The 25,532-nt window shown below is 37.0% G+C and overlaps 1 pseudogene; it reads right to left on the bottom strand.

Annotated features, from left to right (window-relative positions):
• Positions 1-338: 338 nt before the first annotated feature.
• LOC136847375 (lysosomal phospholipase A and acyltransferase-like) lies at positions 339-25,532 on the bottom strand (annotated as a pseudogene).

Below are 25,532 nucleotides of genomic sequence, written 5' to 3'. Positions count from 1 at the left end.
CTCTGTAAATCCCTTTTCCAAGCCGCTGCCACCCACTGTTTGCATCCTTCCTTAATTCCTAGATTAGGAAATGTGACATGAAAGTGTCTTTTGACTGGCTGTGCAGTCCACGTGCCTGCTTGAGTGGTTAGAGCAATGTTTAAGCTTTCAGGCATAATACTGCAGGATTTAGGATAGATCAATGATATATTTTTAAGACCTTAATGCATGCTATCCCTACAGTTAATTCGAAACCTCTCTCTTTTCAGAGGAACGCCTTATCATGTGTGACATAGGACAAATCTCAGCTCGCTCTTTCATTCAAGCTGGAATCCTCCATGTGCAATGGAACAAAGGAATTTTATCTTTTACAGCACCGTTAAATACTTACTTTCATGATCTATTACTACCCATGCATGCCCATGGTTACTCTCATGATCTATTACTACCCACGCATGCCCATGGTTGTAATTAAGTTGTGAGCTAATGGTTATTACTTTAGTAAATGTAGTTAATTGTTAATTGAGTATAAATATGCCTTACAGTAACTTGATGAAGGGAAAAATTAAGGTTAGTACTCCAGTGTTTTCATCCTTCTCAGTTTTTTTTTTTTTTTTTTTTAATTTTATAGCACTCCGTTGTATGGCCACAGCTGGCAATTAACACTTCCCACAAATTCACTATACACTATATGAAGAAAAAAATCCTTAGGAACAGGCTGTAATTAAGATCATTACCTCAGCTGGTAGCTTGAACTAACAGAAAACAGGTGAACTAATCAGCTGTTTAGAAGAAAACACATGCCACACTCACAATCATCAGCTAGCATCCCCAAACCCTTCTGACAAGTGATCCAGGCAAGTAGACAATAACACTAACAAACACTTTTAAAAAGACAAAAATTAAGGTAAAATTACTACATTAGGCCCAAGTGTTACATACAAGACGTACAGGGACCCAGATGCATACTCGGGCAGGTGGGAACTGGAACTAATACTATTCTGCTTTGGAGAAATGTCTGCTGACTGCTCTACCATGGATTTAGGCTCTCATAAAGCAACAGGTTTACTTTGAATCAAACTAATACTTAAATATTTAATACACACAATTCCTTGCATACAAACAGCCTTGTTGCTGTTTCAAATTCAGGAAAGCTTCTCTACACTGCTTACTGCAAACATTAAAAATTTTTTCTCACTGAATGGTATAATTAAGATCTTTACTGTATCTCAATGAGCATGCCTTTCATGCCAGTAATAAGTGTTCAAGTAATGAGTCTGTGCTAATATAACATTATTATTGTATCTATTTTTTAACGGTAATTTACCTAACGCTGAAAATAATATGGAGAAAATAGTTAATGCAAGTTGAACCGTAAAAATAACACAACAAATTAAACACGCCAAATTAACAAAAATTCTCAACTGACTACTTGAGTCTGCCAGATAACATGAGACCAATAATTCTTGAAACTTCAAATAATTTTCTCCCTCCTGAGAACAGCTAAAGATAGATTCAGACACCACTTGACAAATTAAACTACAACTGGGCTGGAAGATGCCTATTACCATATATAGAAATGGTTATTGAAATGGTTTTCTAAAATTCCTTGAAATAATCACATTCCTCATTTTTATAGTGATATACAAAACCTGAAAAGGACAAGGACTTATTGCATTATGAAAGGCCATGCAAAATCTCATTAAATCAATGTTGTGGGCTTAAAATTTACAATACAGCAAAATTTCAACAAAAACAACATTATGCATTATGAAAGGCCATACAAAATCTCATTAAACCAATGTTGCGGGCTTAAAATTTACGATACAGCACAGTTTCAACAAAAACATATTATAATCAAACAGTATTGATAACATATCATGTCTCAAAAAAATATGCTTGGAAATTCATATAAGGGAAATATACCGGAGATACATAAGAGGGAAAACATTAAATAAAAATTGAGCTGACTAAACTCTTCCTCTATCAACTTCATTCAATAAAAATATAAGGAAGAAACCACTTCCATTAAAGAGGACACTACTTTCCTACAGTTTTAACAATGATACTGTTAACAATCAGCACACTACAAACTCTCTACTAAGCAATTTCCACTACAATCTGTTAAATTGATTGTAAAGTGTACTTACATCGTTTTTTCTTCTGTCTCCAAGTCCTGTCTTTTGTAGTTCCACCATATTATAGATACTGTTAAAGCTGAAGTCTTTGTACTCCGACTGTGCAATAAGGGTTGGTTTTTTATCGCTTCTGAGGATCTTGGTCCATCCTTTCTTTTTCTGTAGCCTGGTCAACCGTTTATGTTTTCTTTCAGCTCTAGCTATATTTTTATCGGTTATATTAGACGCAAGTTCTACAATGTAGTCGATGCTCTCTTTATCAGAAAGTATCGACATGTGATCAACACCCTTCATAGCCTTGTGGTAAATGTTCTGTTTCTGTCCATCTTTCCACTGCAAAGATAAATTAAACTTAAATAAAATATAAATACCTGTTTATAATAACTATCTCTTACACATCAATTAATTAATATTTTGCCTAAAATGTAAAAGGAGCAATCCGTAAGTAAAAAGAACAATGTGAAAACCTTGATCAACAAATTTTCAGCAACTTGTCAAAAAGATGGTAACAATGAATAAGATATTGTATACACTTCACTAATGAATGAAACTTGTTCAGTCAGACAAACTAAATAACAGTTGAAAAGTTTCAAACTTATTTTATGACATATACCTATACAGATGCAAAAAATTGAAATACATTATGTAGTAAGATCCAGGAAAGTAATAATTTATATAACAGGATTACAGTACAGCCATACACCTAGTCACGCTTATAAGTTCAAGCATTTGTTGATAAACAAGGTGTGAAAGTTACAGCAAAACAGTCTGAGTTTGCCAGCGAAGTTGAAAGATACCAAATGGAATTATGAAAATAAAAGACAGCAAGCAAAACAGCTGGAGGACAAAGACGCTACACAAAACCTTTCATATCACTTATAATGTGCTGAACAAGGCACACTGGGTGGCAACTGCTTATGGGGACCTATAAACAAAAAAAATTAAAACAATGCAAAATGCTCATTATCCTGGAACTACTTATATGCTCTTGGTATTCAAATAAATATGCTCTTGGTATTCAAATAAATAGAGGAAACTTATTCAGCATTCATACTGCAATAAAGTACGCTCTGCTTAAGTACAGTATATGACTTATGAAAAATCATGAGCCAGAATCCAACCTTGTATCAACAGTTACTACCTGACTTACAAACGAGTTACGTTCCAGACAAATGCGTTACGTTCCAGACGGCTGTTCATATCTTGAATTTTTAAGTTGGTTTTTATATGCATTGTATAATTTTTGTTGATATTTACATTACCAAGTAACTTGGGAGTCATAGATTATGCTATTTTCACTGTATTTTTAACCCATGCAGCATTATAAGAATTACTCTGGATGTTAGAAAGGTAAAAAGGGATAAAATTTTTATTTATGCAACATTCAAAATTTAGTATTGTTTCCATGCTTTGAAAGTTGTGAACTTGAAGAGAATTTTGCATGAGCAGCATCTGACACTGGAAGTTCACAAAGTACACAATGCACATCACCATCTATTGACAAAAGTACATACTAAACATTTCCTATGGGGACAGGAAATACTGTATAGAAAATGGGAATTCCTCAAAGAAGGAGTTAAATCAGGAAGATAAAAATAAGAATATTTTACGAGCATGAACTAGTATTCTCAAGACTGGAAGGAGAATACAGTACATGGTAGTTAATCACAATACTCAGGAAAGGTGTTAAGGAACAGGTTCTTCTTCTTCCTTGTGTTTTCTGTTCTTTGCAAAAAATTCTTACTAGCAAAATAGGCATGCAGAGCAGAAATCTGAATTTATGGGTGGCAAAGGGGAGCATTTCAAACAATTTTAACGTGTGACCCTGTCTGTTCGTATCTTTGAATGTTTGTAACATGAATAGAGAGAGAGAGAGAGAGACCGGACACCATACACTAACAAAACCAACCTTTAAGCATAATTCTGCACTGCGAGTATTGACAGTGCCATCTCCATCACCTGATACAACCTCAGGATTGTCTGGAAAACTTCCTTTCTTATTGTAGATTAATCTGAAAATGAATGTATATAACAAAATTTACAGGACAGAATACTAAACACAAAAATATAAGCCACTCAAATCTATGTTTCTGCCCTCTCATTTCCAATCATAATTATGTATGAAAAAACTTTTAGAAATGTTTATTAGCCATTTCCATCAATCAAAATTTATATATAATGGTAATAACTCCAGCCATTCATAAATCTTATACAACCTCCTGGTAACTTAGTCAGAAATTTTTCTATGCACAGACATCTATGTATAATTTTCAACCTCCTACTCAGTCTGACATATGGGATGACAAAGCAAAGCGCCCTAAGACTGAGTGAGAATATAAAAAGCCTTACTCAAGTAAGGAAAGGACAAAAGCCTTACTACAGTAAGGAAAGGACCAGAGAACCATGAAACCCCCTGTGGGAGAATTAAAGTCAGAATGCAACAAATTCTGGCTAGCACAAACTGATGGGTTCATAATAGATTTATCACTCCTCACTTACCCCTTGTTAAAGGGAAGAGTGGAGGGAGATGCATCTCAAAGACATATCTCTCAAATTGGATCTCGAAGTGTAGTTGACTGTATGTAGCCATCCAAGCAAATACTCTGACCTACAAGCTGCTCCAAGGATGAAGGGAAGAAAGAGTCGAGTCACTTTGCTTTTATGCAGAGTTGGAAGTATTCAGACAAGGCAATTGTCTGTACAAATGGAGATGGGTACCCACACACATTATGTGCAGCCATCACAGGCCCCCAGGTAAGGTATCTAGGGACTTGTGGGCGACATCCCTCAGGTAGAATGAGGTACAGTTTGTCTACTATGCAAGACACCTGCCCTCATTACCTGGAAAACTGGAAAGTTCCTCACAATACCTAGGGACAAACCCACACCCAGCTTCCTAGGCTCTTGCAGGCAGGGTCATAGCCCACTTGGGAGAATGAAGCTCCTGAGATGGACAAGACTATCCAAAACACCTCATGACCATATAAAACTCCCTCAAAGAGCAGATACAAGTTCTTCAGTCTAAAAACTTTACTTACAGCTGAACAACAGCTTTACCACGGAGACTGACAGAGGTGCCTCTAGGTAAAGACTCAAGAACACATAAACAGGTGCTGATTCTTGCTTGACCAGGAATGTTTCAAGAGAAACAGGAGCAAGTGCTGGGGCAGTCCTTGTGTCCAGATGAGTCAAGGTAGGGTACTAAGCATGCTCAGTGAAATCCAAGTCAGTCCAGCCAGAAGCTAGTCAATCACCTGTAGGTGCTCAAGAGCTCCTGCCCTCTCCCCAGAGATGGGGATGAGTGCTAAGACTTCCTATGACAACCTTTCTTCTTTCTTCTCAGCAGGAAGGTGAAAAGGAGGAAAAGAGGAGGAACATGAGCTCAACAAGGAGGAAGAGGTGGGGAAGGACAACGCTTGTGGTTCCTCCTTCCTAGCTTAGTCTTGCCTTCCTCCTCTGAAGAAACTGCAGCAGCAGATGTCCTAGGGCATCTTCCGTGGAAGGAAGACCACTACTGGAACTCATTAACAGTTGCAGCAAAAGCATACATATCAGATGACGTCATAAGGGTAGGAGTAGTATGATCCACACCTCAGGAAGGGGTGTACCAAGGGAAGGAGTAAGGTGGTCTTTGTAGCTCTGCAAAGGAGGAGGAGGTAGGCCAAAAACTTCAACAGCAGTAAATTCCCTGCTACAACAGAAACACTGATTTTGAAAGGAACACAACATATCAAATAGTGTGGTTCCACCTAAGAAAAAATTGAGGGGATGGCTTATTTAAAACAAAAAAACACATGCTAAACTTAGCAGTCAGGAAGAACACTGAGACATCCTCACACGATGATACCTACAGAAAATGTGCTTGATAACAACAGATGAGTAAGGAGTATTCCTCTCTCATCCCCTTTAATCACCAGCCAACATCCTTGTTATCAAGTTCAACAATTTTCCAACTCACGCTGAAAGATATTCCCCCTATAAAAGGCAGCAAGTAACCCATAAACTATAACAGAGCAAAATAGGTAAAATTTACTGAATGATCATACTTTAAGGAATGTATAACTTGCAAGCCACACACAGTATATCTTTTTTCTTTTCTCCACATATCTTCTGATACCTATTTTGACCCACAGAAGTTGACTATTTTGTGAATGCAAGTGTTGTCCAAGTAGGTAAAATTTGTCTGTCTGTCTGCCAGAATCTTTATTTCTGCTTACCTTCTATTTTTCAGTTTAGACTTTGCTAAATTTTCAGTGCATAAAAAATGTCTACAATTTTCTCCCAAATCTTCAATGCACAAGATGAAAACTAATACTGCTATGCAGTGTTCAAACTGACAACTTATTTATGCATATTAGGGTGTAACTGTTAGAATAAAACAAAAATATTGTACAGATAGTGCTTGAGTTACAATAATTCGCCTTGTGATAATTTGATTTGCAATGGGGTTAGCAATTTAATACCAATACGACAATATTTTGAAAATACTTGTCAATTTTGCAAGCGATGGGCGCAGGCAGCAGCTTACAATCAGGCAGTGAGAGAGACCAAAATTACAATAGAATAACTTCTTTTCCTCCATTTCTTTATCCCATCTTCTAGTTAAGTTAAAAAAGTAAAAGAGAATGATAAAAGTATTGTTAGCAACGTTACGCTTGTACAACCATAAACAACCAAATGAGAAACATCTGTTTTGCTATGAACAACTGAATTTATAACAACAGCTGTTTTTGCTTGTATTTCAACCATCGTACGATAGTAAACAATTAATGTACTTATGTTACAAATGACGTTAAGTAGAATAGAACTGATATATTTTTACATTATACTCTTATTCGCTATGGAGAAAAGGTCGTCAAGGAAATATACAGCTAAATTTAAGCTGCAAGTTGTAGTTGAAGATGAGAAAACAATGTTCAAGCTGCTATTGACTACAGTATAAATTTTCATGCATCGGCAACATGGATGAAACTCCCATAAACTTTGATATGTCATCAAACTCGACTGCAAATAAAATTGGAGAGAAAAGTACTTTACTGAAAACTACTGGGCAAGAAAGAACACATTTTACTGTTGTTTTCACACTGATAAAAGATAAATACTTAAAGCTCGGATTATGATAAAATCAAGTGAAAATAGCGAACTGAATCTGTTGATTATTTTACACAAAAAACATGCCCCCAAAGCCAGCGATTAACAAAAGAAAAAAAAAACTAAATTTAGTTCACAACGAAATGCATTTAAATTATATTTCGACTTAAACACTTTGTATAACAAAAAATACCCTTATCCCATAAAACTAAAGTATCTAGAGATTCATTTACACTAACTAGAAGCAAGAAAATCGCTCTGAATTGAGTTAAATTTGGCGAAATAAGCTTACCGCATAATAGCCCTCAGCTGATTTCTAAACCAAAACACTGATCACTGTGTTTGTAATTTATAACACAAGAGTAATAGGACAACACATACAATATTACTGGATACAGTGAGGTAGAGCATAACTTTTTAAAAGATCCATGGAAAAGATGCATATTTGTTATATTTGTGTTTTATGTAATATTCACATATTAGTACCGTATTACACGATAATTTTATATCTCGTGTATGATGTTACCCCCTTAAAATTATCTTCAAAATTTGTTCTTCAAAAGTCATTTGATACCCCCTTAAAATTATCTTCAAAATTAGTTCTTCAAAAGTCATATGGTAGGTGAGTATATACAGTAAACTCTTTAAAACTCAAAACTGCTTCTTTATCATCCCCCTCATCTACTGATTTTTAGTTATACGTAACTATCAACAGCATGACACCATTCAAGTATGCCAATGACAGATCGAAATACCCTTACAGTACACGTCTAAGCTTGTTTGTGTTATTCAATTTCTTTTTGTACTGAATTATCGTAAGTCAATCTGCACTGAACCTCCAGAATAGTGTATAGTGTAGGCTAGGCGACCGGTACATGTATACTATATACCATAGTGTAGGCTATGCTAATTCTTGTTTGTGTCATTCAATTTCTTTGTATTGAATTATCATAAGTCAATTTGCCCGAACTTCCAGAATTAGCCGATATTAATAATTACTATACCACATACGTATGGAGTATACTGTATAGTGTAGGCTAGGCTACTATGTATGTATAAGATGGTACTGAATCCCCAAGTATAGGCTAGGCTAAATTCGGGATGCATTTTTTCCAACAAAACTTTTTAGTTTAGGGTTTTTGGAACCTAACCCCATTATAAGTAGGACAATACCTGTAATTACTTCTGGTTGCAACCCATGAAAAAATCAACTCTCAATTGACTTCTTCCACCTTGAAAGCATTTCTCACTGAAACTTAGTAACTCAGATTAATGAAATATAATGATATAATTAAGACACGCTAAGTCAAGATTCTTGGTCAGTCAAAGAACATTACATCCCTAAGGTATCAGAAGCATGATGCTCATTCAGAATGGGAAAGCCCAAGAAATGGCTAAACAATGGATGCAAGTTATAAAACAGTTATTTTGTAATAGCTTACCTATAATTTTCTCTTATACTTAACCTAAAACATTATGCCTTATCTTATTTTTTCTATACTTTATACTGTATTAATATAACAATCCGGAGGAATTTCAGTCCTTCTGAAGATCAATACATACATTAAAAAACTGGTATATATGAAATAAGCTCTGGATCATGGCAAGTGTAACAAATACTGAGCCACAGATTAAGCTCTCGTACAACTTGTCGAAAGGATTTACTGTTAAAATGAGGTGCAAATTGAATAATGACAGTTGAATACTGTACAGATATGTAAATAGGAAATTATATAATTGGATAAAAGTTAAGGGCAATTTGCCCTATGCCAACTAGTAGCAAACCTTTGGTATTATCTACAATGTGCCAAACAACGCATACTTTAAGTGGCATCCCCGTGTTCATTAACTGAAAATAATACACCTTGCCATAACGAAAACTAAGATTTACATATTTAAAGAACTTACTTCTCAACCGTATCCACACCTATACCATGAAGACAATGCACTTCTACGCCAGGAGCAGGAGCATTATTAATCAAATCTTTTGTGTCAAGGTACATTTCATATGCGTCCGGTAAATCCAGTGCACTGAAATATAAAAAAATAAAACTAGAGAAAAAGAGAAAGAGAGAGAGAGAGGGTGAAGTACTGCATATAAGATGCATAACAGTCATGAGATTCCAATAAATCAACCTCTCATCCACACACTGGAGCAATAAACCTAGTATTTCTGAAAACACTATATAAATTCAAAATATTGGAACTTGAAAAATATAAAACTAAATCTACTTACAGCTGATGCATGGTCAAACTAAAATAAACTTTCCCATTACTATAAAAGCAGGAAACTTTGCCAGAAAATGCATTCCATCAACAATCGCCTCTTTAGAAACTTGAACCACCAATACAACAGGCTAACACTATCCACTAAGCCTCACCAGGGATAAAATTAAGGAATCCCTACCTGTCCAATCCAACCCAAACAAAATTTAACCCCCTTCCTGTCCAATCAGCATAGTGTGGACACATTCAAACTTCCTACCTAAAAAGCTTAAGAGTGAAATATGATGGTCCTCAATACCAAGTTGGTTGTGTTCAACTTTTTTTTTTTTATTCAATATGCATTTATATATAATCATAAAATACATGTTTTTTCAATTATAAAGAATTAAATTTATTTCTACCAAGTTGGTTGTGTTCAACTTTTTTTTTATTCAATATGCATTTATATATAATCATAAAATACATGTTTTTTCAATTATAAAGAATTAAATTTATTTCAAGTTGCCATTATTTTCTGAAACCACATGACTTTCACTGAAAGTACAGGTAAATAAACACTTACTCAAACATATCCTTCAAGTTAGATGTGGAGACATTCATTGTATCCGTTTGAATTAAGATATCATCAGGGCCCCAGAGCTCTGAAGATGGTAAAAGGAAAGCTAAACTTGGGGCTGGCCTTTGTTCATCTCTCACTTTTTGTTGAGGTAGTAAATAAATGCCTAAGTTGTCCCCTGTAGAAAGCATAAAAATTTAAGTTGAAACTAAATATTTCTCCAACTGATAATTTTTCATTTGATTTCTATGACTTCCCTTCTCTTTTTGCATGTATTTACAGTCACTGCCTCTTTTACTCATTTCTAGTAAACTATCATATGCATTACAAAAAAATTGTAATTCATTTTTACATGAAGTAATATTCGCATTTACATTAAAAGCAAGAGTGTGCAGAGATTAAAAATAAACTAATAACAGAAGCCAAAGAGCAAAGATCCAGAATAAAGAGCAAGATGAATTGTTGATAAAAGGAGTTTGCAATAAGTCTTTATACCAAACTTCCACCAAAAAAAAGGTTCCTTAAATAAAGAGGTAAAATAAGGGTAGTCAAGTAGTAGTCAATGGGATTTGTTTATGATGAGATGTTAGGAGAAAAAGTAATCAATGGAGTTAATTCATGAAGTTTCTTTTTGAACATCAAGAGCAGTAGTAATCAATTGAGCTTCTTTTAGGATGATATAAATGGCAGCAGTAAATAGAGTCCCTTTTAGGGTGTTAGGAGCAGTGGTAGTTAATAATGTATTTTTCAGGTGGTCAAGCAAGTTGCAATCAATGGGGGTTTCTTTTTAAGATGTCAACAGTAGTTATTAAAGTAGATTCTTTTGTACTGTCAGGAGTGGTACTAATCAATTGGAGTTCTTTTGGGATGTCACTAGTAGTCAATATATAGTACTCATACTAAGGATTACATCTGCAAGCAAAATAAAATAATTTAATTATGCATACAAAAACCTAATTTGATAACATTTCTGGTTTTTTCACCTCTTACCTGCATAAACCTTCACAGCTTTCAGAGCCTCCTCTGCCCCTGCTAATGACACCACAGTTTCAATATGCTTGTCCTTCCATTGTTGTGGCTGGTGTTTTAAAAATACCATCACTGGGTGCACCCATACTATGAAGAATGAGCATAATTCTATGACCAGAGTACTGGTGTCTCCCTGATTAGCCTACGAAGTTTTAGGAAGTATTCACTGAGCTCATCTGAAAGAAAAATTTTAAAAACCACATCACTACTTTTACTCACTAGGTGAATAGTCTGTTTCTGAGAGTTCATAAAATGTTAATTTACTGACAATATCAAATTCTTCAAGTGATTTGTATTTATTTCTAGGTATACAATACACAGCCTTTTACATAGAAAATCCTTCAGTGTAAGCTGGGAACCTATCAATGAACTTGGTAACAAGCACTTTTTACTCTAGCCTGAGGGACAAAGCAGGGTGGTTGAGGAAGGAGTATGATAAAAGGCTTTTGTTTACATACTTAATATATAAATTACTTTTGCAGTTCAGTATTTGTTCCTTAGGACTTACAAACCATCACCTTTCATTTAGGAAACAGACTTCTTAGGTAGGAGCCTTCTCTGAAAACCGATTGGAGAAGAATCCAGCTGGCACTGCCACGCTCCTGGTCACAAATATCCACAGAGGCAGTAAATCCTGTAACCTCCTACATGGCCCAGCATAAGGGATGACAGAGGTAGGGCCCTGTGCATGATTGAGAGTATATGAAGCCTCAATAAAGAAAGGAAAGGATAGGAGAACCATGAAATCCTCTCTCACAAAATTCAAACCAGAAAGCAGCTAATTCTGGCTAATACAAACTGATGGGTCTAGAACAGTTCTACTACTACTCCATCCCCACCCCTTCTTGTTCAAGGGAAGAACAGAGTGAGTGGACATCAAAATGAGATCTCTAAGTATGACTGGGTGCTCAAAGTGCAGTTACCTGCACCTAGCCCATCCAAGCATATACTTTGGATTTGATGCTGCTCCACTAAGCAACAGTATTCAGTGAACATACTTGTCGGTCCAAACATAGTTGGGTGCGTATCTAAGGATTTGTGGGCAATGCCCCTCTGGCAGAATATGGTAGAGGTTGTCTACTAGGTGCAAAACCTGTCCTCATTACCTCAAGACAGAAGTTTCTCCGAAAGGCTAGGGACGATCAAACAGCCCGACTTCTTGGGTTCTTGCACAAGACAGGTGATTGAAGCTGTCCTCAGTGGAGTCATAAGCTCATTTGCATACTTCATGAAGCCAGAAAGAAAGGGTGTTGATGGACACCACCACCTTATGCTTGCTTATACTAATAAAAAGGTGCCAACACTAGATGAAGAGCTTGGGTCCTTTTCAGGAGTATCTTAGAGCTTGCATAACCACCAGAGAAATCTCATATGGAGGAGGTCAAAAGAACTCTCAAATCTCCCATCATGAACTGAAGGGAAGGGTCAAAAGAACTCTTAAATCTCCCATCATGAACTGAAGAGTTCTAAACTCACCAAAAAGTCAGGAATGAAAGAGAAAAGAGACCCCTCACTTCCTCCAAGAACTGGGCAGAAGACCCAAGTAACTCAACACACTTTGCCAAGATCAAGCCAGCAAAAGGACAGTTTTGAAAGCAAGAGCTTGTCCAAAGCTTCACCCAAGGGCTTGACATGTACAGGCTGGGCTGCACATGACAAGAATGAAGCTCCAGAGAGAGAACAAGACTGTTCAAAACTCCTCAACAAGCACCCCTAAAACTCACAAAAATAAGAAGATCCAAGCTCTTAAAACTGAAAACCTGGCCTAAGTCTGAACAAAAGCCTTATGGCCAAGACTGAGAGGAGCTTTTCTTGGTGAAGGCAAACAAGGAAAATCTGCAACCTGCTTAACAGACGCTCCAACCAGAGAGAAACCTCTACTCAAGTCAGCAGACCTGGTGCCCCCTAACTTGAGGCCATGAATAGCAGCCAGGATCATCTTGGAATCTGGGTGATCAATCACCCAATGAAACAAGCTGAATGGCAGACAGCATAAACTTCCAGATTGTCCCAGGGGTATTGGGACACAACTGCCATCACTGCCCAAGGGACAGAAACAGACGGACAGAGTGCTGTACTGGAAACCTTTTTATTAAGCACTGGAGAACCCCAGAGCATGAACAGTCTCTCCATCGTTCGTGGAAGCATGTACAACTCCCTTCCTACAACCTGACCCTAGCAACTGAGATGGCCTGCTAGAATGTCCTGCCTGTCTATAATGTATCTGGCTGGCAGCTTGAAGACATGGTGAACCATCATTTGTGCATCAGCAAAAACTAACATGGAAGATAGGAGAGAGACCATCCCTCTTTGCATGTGACATATGCCATTATGGTTGTGATTCATTTACCAGCACTACTAAGTGACCTATAAACTGGTACTGGGAAACTTAAAATGCTAGCAATGCTGCCTGCATTTCAAGAACACTGACATGCAGAAATATGTCCTACGCCATAGACACCTAACACGAACATACTTTCCAGGTGTTCTCTTAACTAAATGGCATGAGTTGAGAGGAGAGGTAGCACTGAGATGCCCATAGCTGCTGCAGATGTCAATGACATGATAGCAATTGGATCTGCCCACGTGAAGAAAGCTTCTCCAAATCAAGGCTAGGTGAGGAAAACAGGACCAAGGAAAACAGGCCCAAGCCAAGTTAGTTTTTCTGGCCTGGACAGGAATCGGTGCTTATACAGTATCTCCCCAAGTCTGCTAACACAACAGTCTGATGGAAAGATCCTCGCTGCTGCTAAGTCTTATGAGCAAACCCTCGTACTCTGCATGCTGCTTGCGAGTAAGATCTGACTTCTTTTAGTTTACCACAATCCCAACAGGGTAGCAAAAGGAGAGGAGGATGTCTCTATCCTGGAGCAAGTGTCCAGTGGGATGTAGACTAACAAATCATCCAGATAATGCAGCAAGCATATTTACTGCAAATGGGCCAAGCTGAAACACCTTTAGGGTCATTGTAACTCCAAAACAATGAGCTTGAACTGGTAGACTTTCCAAATGCAAACAAAGAGAGGCACTTCCGTAAGTTCTGCTGGACATGTACTTGGAAGTAAACATCTCTCAGATCAATTGAAAGCATGAAATTGTCGCATCTAATGAATACAGCACAGTCAACTGACCTAAAAACCCTCCCTATACTTAGTAGCAACCAAGCTAATGTAAGGAACTGGGGAATGGGCATGCTCACCTCTAGCGTATGTGGTGAACCACATGGATGGGAGGTACAAGAACAGAACTGGTCATCTCATGATCAGCAGGTTCTGAGAGGTTACCAGTCCTGAGTAAGCTTGTGCTCAGCCTGCACACAATATGTGTACCTCCAGAGAAGTACGGGGAAGAGCCTACTCTTTTATCTATGAAGTTCTTCCCACTCCTGTTTTGTGTCTTGCTGGAAGCGTTAACTCCATAGCTGAAGGAGACTCTGGAAGGTCCACTACCGGAAAAACTGCACTACAAGATGATCCCCCTTCTTAGTGGATGTTGACACAGCAGCAGCAGCAGCAGGAAGAAAGCCCCTCTTCTCAGCAGCCAGGTCTAAAAACACCACGAGATGGACTACCAGGGATGTTAAGGTAGGCCAAACCTTACTCAGGTATTCCAACATCTTGCAACCTGGAACATCAGTGTCATTAGTTAATGAGGAAGGAGAGGCCAGTGCTCAAGTTGATACCTGACTAGGGAAGATATCAGCCTGAGCAGCAGAGTTGTCTTCCAAGGAGAAAAGAGTTTTAGGAACCCTTCTCATTATGAGCATCCCCTCCCCCAACACATATGAGAGGGGGAAGTGCTTGCAGAAGGGTGTGAGATGATAATGCAGGAGAGAGGAAGAAACTAGAAAGATTATGGAGTCCTCCTCTAACAATCTTCTCCCATTGCAAGGAAAACCAACCAGCAAACTCCTTGCTGAAGGAAGCAAAGGTGCACATTTTTCCCATGCAATAGGACACAATAGTTACAGGGGACAAGAAGTGCCCAAATCCAACAATGGTACTACTCATGTTTTTTCTCCTCTGCAAGTTTGAATTTGTCTCTTTGGATTCAATTCAATGACCCCTGAGGCATGTTCCATATGAACAGGTTTCATCTTCTGAATAATTCAGAAAAAACAAATCACAAAATGCATTCACAAAGCAAAAATTGGTAATCTAAATACTCATCCACCAATCATTGTCAGCAAGGTCAGGGAACAGAGGAGTGCAGTGTTGACTCTTTACGGCAGCTGAAGAAGTAATGGTTGGCAATATGCGGTGAGTGAGGGGTATTCACCACTCACCTCCCATACTACCCACTCAACAATCTTGTTATCAAACATCAACCACTCCCAGCTTGCACTGAAGGATACCCCTATACAAAAGGTGATGCTTTGTATTTCCAGAGGAAAAAGTAACAATTTCCTTCAGTTTGGTCAAACTGTAGGGAAATCTTGATATCATGCATGCTACCTTGCCTTATATAAGCTTCCATGGCAAACAGAAAATTAATGAAATACACAGCCAGTAAGAGAGATAACAGGAGATACATGAATGAATTACCAACTTAATGCACTAATTGGTAGGCAAATTCTCAAGTCTCATATACAGCATTTGTTGCCAGTAATATAAAGTACCTTAAATTAAAATCAACACTGCTCAAAATTGGCATGAAATAAAGGATACCAGTGAACAAAGCAGTTAGCAAAAAAGCTACCTAGTCTGCCATTATTGCTAAAACGGAGACTCTACTACAAAGTCCTTTATGTAAATAAATGGAGTAAGTTTATTCTCCAATTAACAAAAACTAATTCTATACTCCAAAAAATTTACCCTAAGGTCAACCAATTTGGAGGAAAACCTAGTCAAATACTTTTATCAAAATTCATTTGCAGTACCGATCCATAAACAAAGTAGCTCTTGCATTTTGATAATAGATGCTTAATTTTACCTATACCGTATATCACAGAGTATGTCAATCAAAAGTTGCCAATGTAAATACTGTATTAAAGCACACTGAATCCACTAAGAAGTTTTATGTGAGAATTAGGGTCAAATACATCGGGAAAGTTTCACGTTAAAGTACTTATTCAAATTTACTGCATAGAATTCTTCAAAGACATACAGTATACAGTACTGAACCTGTACTGGAGACCTCATAGCTACCTTATCATAATTTTTACAACGCAGGGTTTAATATACAGTAAACCATCTGAGTTTCTTGAATGTGGTATAGCAATTACCTATTCATCGAATGCCAAAATACACTCACTGCTAGTAGCAATGCACCTCACTTATATTCAAAATATTCATAAGGAATAAGTCTAACATACCAAGCAACACAACTATGACTCACTTGGTGCTTTACGAAAATCAAACGGAGCTCCTCTCACAGTCACTCCTCTCTCATACCCAAGAGGCACAAGAGCATTGACTATATCCTTGAAATACCCTGTAGGACGTCGTTGACTGGGATCCAACCATTCTACTGTGGTAGTGTTTCCAAATCCAGGAATTCTTGTTTGAACACCTTCATTATTGCTCGTTGTGCGTGTGACATTGTCATAAACCAGCTTCATGTTATCAACCTGGCAAAGAAATTATTGCTCTATTAATTCATCAGAAAAATATGTTATTATTCTTTACCTTATAATACAAATTCAAGTAAACAGAATATACTTATAACTTGACACTACAAAAATTATTTAAGCATTTCAAAAGTTAGTATTGAGAATTATTTACATTTTAAGTTACTGTACTCACGTACTGTATATGGAATTTTGTTTTCTATAAGATACCAATGCTATATATGCCTGAGTGAGATCAACTCCATTCAACAAGATGCTTTTCACTTTTTCCTTAACTTCACGACAACTGGTAGCCCCTCCTACCTGTTTTATTGATTAATCCTTTGATTACTGTTCCAAATCTGAAGTTTTTTTAGGATCTATTAAAACATAACACCTTAAAGTGGCATTATGCTTTGAAACCTTTGTAAAGGCATTTAACTTAAAATCTATGTAAGTAAGTTATTCATATGACAAGCCATAATTAATGGCAATACTGAATTTTTTCAGACACTGACAATATAACACTATAACTGATACAGAATAATTGTAGTACAGGTATCGAAGTCCCGAATGTCACACTGGGCTCAAACACAAAAAAAAATATTACATTATAACCTGTTTTTTTATGGTAATGAGAAATTTTACATTTTGAAAATCTCCAACTGAAGCTGTGATTCACTTGTAAAGTGGAATTAAAGAGATTATTAAAGTAAGATTTATTTTTTGGAACTTACCGTTAAAAGTTAACTTAAATCTTTGCACCACAGGTGTGATTGGCATTCAAAAGAAATGGAAGAAAACTATTTGGTTAACGTGGATGGACTGACTAGATCACCTGCTCTGGTCAGACTTCTTTTTGACAACCCACTAAGATGTGGGAAGGAGTGGGAGTGGGGAATGGGAGGTTTCATATTTTAAAAGCAGGCAAGTGTCCAAATATATCTTATTATAAAGATTTTCATTATTTGGGATGAATCTTACTGTTTAAGTTATCCGAGTCTTACATTGAGAGAACAGCAGAGGTTTAGTGCAGCTAAAAGAACATCCCCTCAGCCAAGCAAACTTCAAGTTTCATAAAGAGTCTTTAAACATTCTTACCTGTATTAGGATCCTCCAACCAGAGTCTTGCCACCCTTAAGTGGATCCACAACAGGGGGTAAGATTCCTGTGAATAACACAAACAAAGAAGCCTTACAGAGAGAGAACTGATTCTTCAGAAGCAGCGTCAAAGGAGACCACTGTTCCTGGGTCCAAGCCCAACAAATGATGGTCCAAAACTAGAAGAAACATCAATAGATACAAAAGGCCTGCAGGCAGCCTCTTACTGGATTGTTGGGGCTGCAGATCTAAGTTCTTAGAACCATGAGCACTCTTACTCTTAACTCAGGCACCAGACTGCTACCCTCAAAAGAGTGGAGGATAAAGAGGTTGAAGGCTGGCTGGCTGATCAGCTGCAGGAGTAGGGGCAAGTCTCTCAATGTGCTTTCCAGAGCAATCATTCATGCTGCAGTTCAAGACAGACTGTCTCATGAAATGGAGCCACTTTATATGTGAAGAGCATAACTGCTTCTTTTTCTCAAGTACAGTGTGGCATTTGTCAACGCACGAGAAATTTCCCCAGAAACATGAATAATCACCCTATTAAGGAATGTGAAAATAAGCACACACCATGGGGAAAACTGCTGCCCTTACACAAGATAATCTCAGTCAAACTTCTAACTGAAGTTAAAATCAAACTTGCATCCTGTCCAAGATTACCACTTCTCTTTTCCTTAACTGAAGGTAAGCAAAAGATGGAGCTAGTATGGAAGGAATATCAGAAAGTGAAGCTGAGTGAGTAGGCCTAGGAGGAGGAGGGAGGCCAGCAGAGGAAGAAGGCACAAGAACCAGAACTGGAGGAGAATGAATAGCCCTGCTCTAATTACATGCCTTCTCAAACTATCCGCTCCTCTCTTTATTTCTATACTGTACGTAAACATTTTTTCATGACCTCGTGAACACTCAAAACATTCCTAACAGTCATTTCTGCAGACCCTAAGACCTTAACACCACTGTTCTTACTGCTTCCAGAAGAGGACATTCTATGAAAAAGAAAATGAGATTACAAAACTGTGAAAATCAGAAAACAACAGCAAAATTATTCCATAATTGCACAGATGCACTGGCCTTCAAGATGGCAAGAAGAATTCTAACTAGAAAAAAACATTCTAAACACACCTTTGTGAAGAAGAGAACTAGGCAGTCCCCCTACATCAGCCATACAGTTGTCTTCTTTCCTCTGTGAATACCAATTGCACCTACAACTCTTGAGACGTAAAGCTAACTGACAATAGGCAAAATTCATCCCAAATACTAATAACATTTACCTATTCCATATGTTATCATGAAAAAACCATCCTAATTTCCTGAACAACTAAAATTCAAGTCATAAGATTCAGCTTATAAGTACTGCAGTATTACATTTTCATGTGTTGAATACTAGAAAAAAAATTACAAAGGTTCAACGGGAAGCAAAAAGTATTTCACTTACCCAGCAGTCAATAACATAAGGTACAAGTAGTTCCATATTGAGCCATAGATCAAACCAGTAATCAGTCGTTTTGGAACAAATAGGGTGAACGGTTGCTGATTTGTTGAGCTTCGCTTCCATTTGACATCCCCCATCTCCTGGAACTAATGCATAACAGGTAAGAACAGAACAGTCTATTTAAAATACTACCTAAAGTTGCATATGACCAATGTGGGGGAGCTGAAAAAAGTTAAAGTTCGGGCACTGCAAAATACCTTTATTGTACCGTTTGCTGCATGCTGAGATGAGTACCCAATTAGTGTTTTATCAAAGGAAAAACTCAATTTACATATGGCAATGACAGGAGAACAATGCATTCCATGACTGCCAACAACTTGGGAACCAGCACACTCGAGAAGAAAAAATCTCATTAGCCAAATTACGTGCACTGTAGAAAAAGTAACTCACAGAAACTTACATATTCATACTTATCACTGATTGTAGTCATTAAATAAGACAACTTTACCTACCCTCAGCCTTATTATACCCCTGGTGAAGTATGAGATAATTTAAAACAAACTTTAAACATACAAAATGTTGAACTATTGAACCATATCAGAACTTCAATTTATCCAAGAAAGAACCCACTTAACATAAAGAACTCCACAGGAAATTTCAATTGTTTTAAGAACTCAAGCAAAACTGCTGATAATTTAGGAACAATATCAAATGCAAACTACACAATGTCCCCTCATAATCTCTGCTACAGGTGGATATGATTACAACCTCCTGCTGACAACAAAAATACAATATAGTAATGAATGATTAGCCTGGTATCTAACATGAACTAAAAAGCCAGTTCTGTCACCAGCGCTTATCTTCTTTCTTTTTGCTAATGCCAAGCTAGATCTCGGATGCTTTGCACCAACTCCTTATAACAAAATAATGGGAACCTTAAAAAATGGATAAAAGACAGTAAAATGTTGGCCCACAATTACTTAGTAACCACATTTATTACAATCCACATTTGTTGACATGACCTAAGATGAGGTAATGCTACTAATGACCATAATATAATCCATGAAAGCAGACTACCTGCTGTTACAACAAAGTCTAACAAAGTCCATAAAAAAAAGTGGATGTTTCAATATCTAGATATTTTACCATGATTACTTGTAACGTACTAACAGTAAGGTTCACATGACAATGTTTCTCATAAATTTGATTAGGAACAGTGCCAATCCCTGGTTACAACATACATATGTATAATTATCTTCCCTAATAAAACATCACATTACACGAAATAAAATGGTTGCACTTCAAAAATTTGAAAATGCCAACCAATAATATGGCAAAAGTTTCTGGTATAGGCTAGACCTATTAGTATGGTAAACACAGTACAGTACAGTACCCACTTGGCCTAATTATGTACGAGTTACTATATACTTTTTTACGAAGTTAATCAACTTTATAAACTATGGTTTCAAGTGATGAATGAAAGTACTCCCCCTTCCCCCCAAAAAAAAGGTGAACGCACTTTACCATCTTTCAAAATCACATACTGTACACTATTTGCATTAATGAAATAAAAAACATTCCTTATAACAGAACCATTTAATGCTAATATCTGCTGAGTCAGGCACAGCTGCACACGCACACACAACGCAACTGATAATTTGAGACATTTATTCACTTCAAGGCTTTGGCATGCCATGGGTAAAATTGTACCCTAGTGCATTCAAAGCATCAAGTACACTTCTGTCGTAGAAGTGAATGACCCGCAACAAAACATTCTTGTGGAGAGACTAGTAATTCCTGTTGTTCTTTACCAAAAACCAAGAGAAAATATATTTAAAATAGTACCAGAAACACAAATGAGAATATATTAAATTCTATCATTCATTTGGTTTAGTGTAAAGACATGTAAAACTATTAGAAATCATCTATGAACGAAGTAAATACAATGTTAATGTTGATAGAATCATATCAAGTGAATCTGCAAAAAATAGCAAGGTACCATTTGCACTTTCTCATGTATTTTCTGTAAAATAAAAAAGTTGGAGATGAAAGGGAAGGTTCAAACAGGATAAACAACAGGAATCTGACTAAGAATAAGCACATTATGCTCTTGTAATTTGCAAAACACCACAAGATTTTCAGAGCTTACTTACTAGATAACATAAAATACAGTATCTAGAAAGATGAGACTCATGATAAATCAAAGCAAAAACATACTATTACGGAGAGTAAGCACAAGGGAATAAAAACAGACTGAGAAAGGATCAATGAGAGTGAACCTTTCAAGGTTGTTTAAATTGGACTTTGGTGGAAGACTAAAAACAGAAAGCAAATTAAACAATGAGCTGATTATCTTATGTCAGTCTAACAGACTAAAACTGCACATAAAAGTGAAAATTTGCCATAGTCTAGTATGGTCTGTATTACTATATGGAAAAGAACCATACAATGACACTGAAACTATGTCGAAAAGATTTTGTCAATTTGAGAATAATGCTTCAAAAAGAATATTAGAAGTCAGACAGCAGGACAGAGTGAGAGATGACACAATAAGGGAAATTACGCTACATTACAGTAGTTCCATATGTAAATGAGATGATGATGAAGAGGAGCTGGGGATGGTTTGTACATGTCTTTGCACCACCATCAGGAAAAGAAGTGCCAGTATCAGCCAAGCTCCTATGGGCAACAGATGAGCTGGAAGATCCAGACCAGCTTGGGTGAGAGCTACTGCATGAGACAGGAGGCTGCAGATGAGTGGAGATTTCCGTAAGATAACGCACAAGAAAGACATGGGCAATATAATTTCACAGAGGCTCTTTGCATCACACAGCACTGGAGGCAAAGATGATAATAATTTAGTTCGAGCAATTTCTATTTTTAAATTTCTCAGCTGTCTTGACCAAAATTTATCCATATGTACCTAAGTTTTGATAAAAATCACATACAATAACACCTACTACTATTGATAATCAACCACCTCTAAAATCCATGAACACCACATGCACAAATCTATTTTACCCATGGATTTCAAGTCATTTGCTTAAAGCTGTAAATTGAGACTACATAATCCATCCTGCAGTAATATCAAAATCTAATTCCCCCAATAATTATTTATTTCCCTCAGGGCCGGATTAAGCTGGTGGGAGGCCTGGGGCCCACTCTGGTGGGAGGCCCCCTTTCCAACTCCTATTGCATACACTACAAACTATAGTCTAATTAATCTAGTAGCCAAAATACAGTAATACTAATATATTAGTAGGACAGTTTTATTTTGTAAATACTATAATGGGACTATACTTCTGATGTTATTAATATGCATAAACACAAAATAAAATAAGCATAAGTTGTTCTTACCATATTTTTTTTTACATATACAGTTACAATTATTTATATATATGTACGAGCATCATGTTACTGTCAAACTTAATAATAAAATTTTCAATTTGGCTAGTATGGGTAATATAAGTGACCGATTGCAATACTAACCTTATTAAATTAAAATGTATTGTTTTTATTGGTGGGAGGCCCTCTCTTGGTGGGTGGCCCGGGGCCCAGGCCCCTGGTGCCCCCCCCCTTAATCTGGCCCTGATTTCCCTTCTGTTAAATGCCATGCAGTGAGTGCCAATCATTTGAGCAAACTGAAATTAAAATTTAAAATAAGATGACTAAAGTGGGGAATGAGGCACATTAAACATGTCAGAAAGTCAAAACACTCTGAGAGTAAATACTGAATAGTATATACAGTACAATATTAACTTCAAAATTGTGCTTGAACAGGAAAAATTAGCCTTTACAAGCATCTATGAAACTAACATTTTATGAAAACATTTATCTTTTTAACACAGGAGGATAAAAAGGACTTCTAACATATGTAAATTAAAGATTCTGAACAAATTCTTACAAGAAATTATTCCATAATCTATGGAATGGAAGTTACAGCCTCTTTATGTAAACACAATACATGTATCGATTCTTATCTCATGCAAAGTTTGCTAATATGGCTATCAACCCTCCATAAGATCAAAGTATTTTTCAGTACGTTTAACATTACGAAACCCAGTTACTGTCCGTCTATCAAACATCTACTCTTCCCCTGTGACACTGTAAGTTAAAATCTTTTAAAAGTGTACAAATAGCCATTTTTGCAATTATCTGTGTGTTGAAATATAAAATGATTACCAAAAACCAATAACAATAAAACAGCTACATAATACATCATTAAGCCATTCCCACTCAGAGGAAACAGAATAGCAATGTAACCATACATAATCTAGACATAATTGCAAGCTCCTTCGTTAATATTGTTTTTTCACTTTATAGAAAGAAAGAACAGCATTCCTTCCCTTTGAACTTAACTAAGGACAGCAGGCTGGACCTAGAAAAATTCTAGGTTATCACAGACACTGTGACCGAGCATAGGATGACCTAAATAACCAGCCTATCACTTCAACCTAATATTCATTGTACATCATAAAAAAAAATTAATAATTTCATGTGCCAGTAACATCCCCAAACTAGCTTTAACATGGCAAGATTTCAGGATGACTTTTCTCTTCCCAAACCCTGAGTATGGTCTCATCTATGCCTATTCAGATTAGATTAAGCAAAACAATACTGATAATTATAATGGTTCTATGTCATATGACCAAAATTTATCAGAAATTTTGTGTACACTATTTACAAGACACATAGGCTATATTCTCATGGAACACACTAGGGAACTGGAATATAAAATTTAGGCTAAAGGACAACCCCTGGGACCTATGAGGTCATTCAGTGCTTAATTGGAATTGAGGGTAAAAAGAATTTTAAAGGTACAACAGGGAGAAAACCTAGCAGTTGCACTATGAAACAATTGTTAGAAGAGCTGAAAAGTAATTTGGAAGAAAGAATTTGAACGGAGGTACAGTAAAAGAAATGAAAGGGGTTGCTGAAGGAACTCTGCAAAGAACCGTCAGTAAAGCCTACATTGCGATACGTGAGGTGCACTGGTAACACTAACCCCCTACAGGAAGGAACACACAGAGGAATGAGGATCTCTGGAAGCTACCACATGGCACAAATACCATTTATGATGGGTAGTTATAGGGCACAACGAACAAGGAAAGCATAGAAATATACAAAAAATAAAGTGTATTCATCAATACACACTGAAAGGAAAATAAAAAAAACAGTAAATGTATGTAAAGAAAATATTACACAAGCTACAACATAACTGTAGGAATGCTGAGCACCCTAAACTACTTTCGTTCAGAAAATTATTATAAAAACAATACCAAATATTTGCCACATTGTATTTACGTTTATGTCTTTTATGTTAATCCCCACATGGGGCTAATACTAAGCACATCACCTACTTTTCATGTAAACCGGTAGTTACCGACTAGTGGGGCACAGTAGTAGTCTGCAGCTTTACCAGATAACCAGGTTGAGAGCTAATTTTTCCGTTATCAAATATTCAAAACACACCATTGCTGCAGAGGAGTGAAGAATGGCTAGTTAATAAAATTACCATTATTGCTATACTTGCATGGGTTGGATAGCCGAGTAGCCTCCCAGCCAATCTGTCAATAACGGGTGGTACTGTACAAAAAATCTAGAAATTTGTAGAAATGACCAGGCTTAGGACTATTCTATCAGTTTTCCAGGGTAGATAGTAATGAAATGGACCAAGGAGAAAGTCAACCTATAATAAGCTGCATATTTCTGCATCGACATGAATTAAGCCTACTAAAAATAACTTCACAACTAAGCATGATCAGCTCAGCCTACTGCCGGTAAGACAGACGGGCTATTGAGCAGACAACCCAACCCTACTTCGTCTCGAGTCATAGCCTAGATATTTGATATTGAGGGTGAACGTAAGCTTTATAATACACTCCTGGTACTACTTGGGTTTCTCAGGGTCAGAACAGCCTTCTTTGCAGTAAGATCTTCTTGAACACAATCAAGGAAATTACGGGCTACGCTACGCTAGAACATTAAATGATGCAACTTTTTAGTGTCGTAGTGAGCTGGAACCTTAACAATACAAAAGGTTAAGCTTTCTCCATCAACGCGTGAAAGGATGCTTAGAGACGCTGATTTAATTCACCTACGTTCACAAAGGTCCCACATCATACCAAGTGGATCGTTGCTCTTGGATTCTTCTGGCGGCTGGCCGAGTCAACCGCGTTTCCAAGCAAAGCTTTCAAATGAAAACCACTCCCTGGTTTGACTTACCTTTTACTTCTAAACGAATTAAACCACAATTTCGTAGGCCACTTACTTAGCACAACAGGGGGTACGTATTTCGATCTACTGAGTTTACAAAGCGCAGGACAAGCTAAAGCGAGTAAAAACAATGAAAACATTGCAACCTCTCTCATCGTCACTACGTTACGAACTGCTATCCGTTCACTCACTGACTATCTGTCACACACTGACTGACTG

Source organism: Macrobrachium rosenbergii, chromosome 2, assembly GCF_040412425.1.
Source record: "Macrobrachium rosenbergii isolate ZJJX-2024 chromosome 2, ASM4041242v1, whole genome shotgun sequence".
In the NCBI taxonomy this organism is placed as follows: domain Eukaryota; kingdom Metazoa; phylum Arthropoda; class Malacostraca; order Decapoda; family Palaemonidae; genus Macrobrachium; species Macrobrachium rosenbergii.
This window is presented reverse-complemented; position numbering and strand designations above follow the sequence as displayed.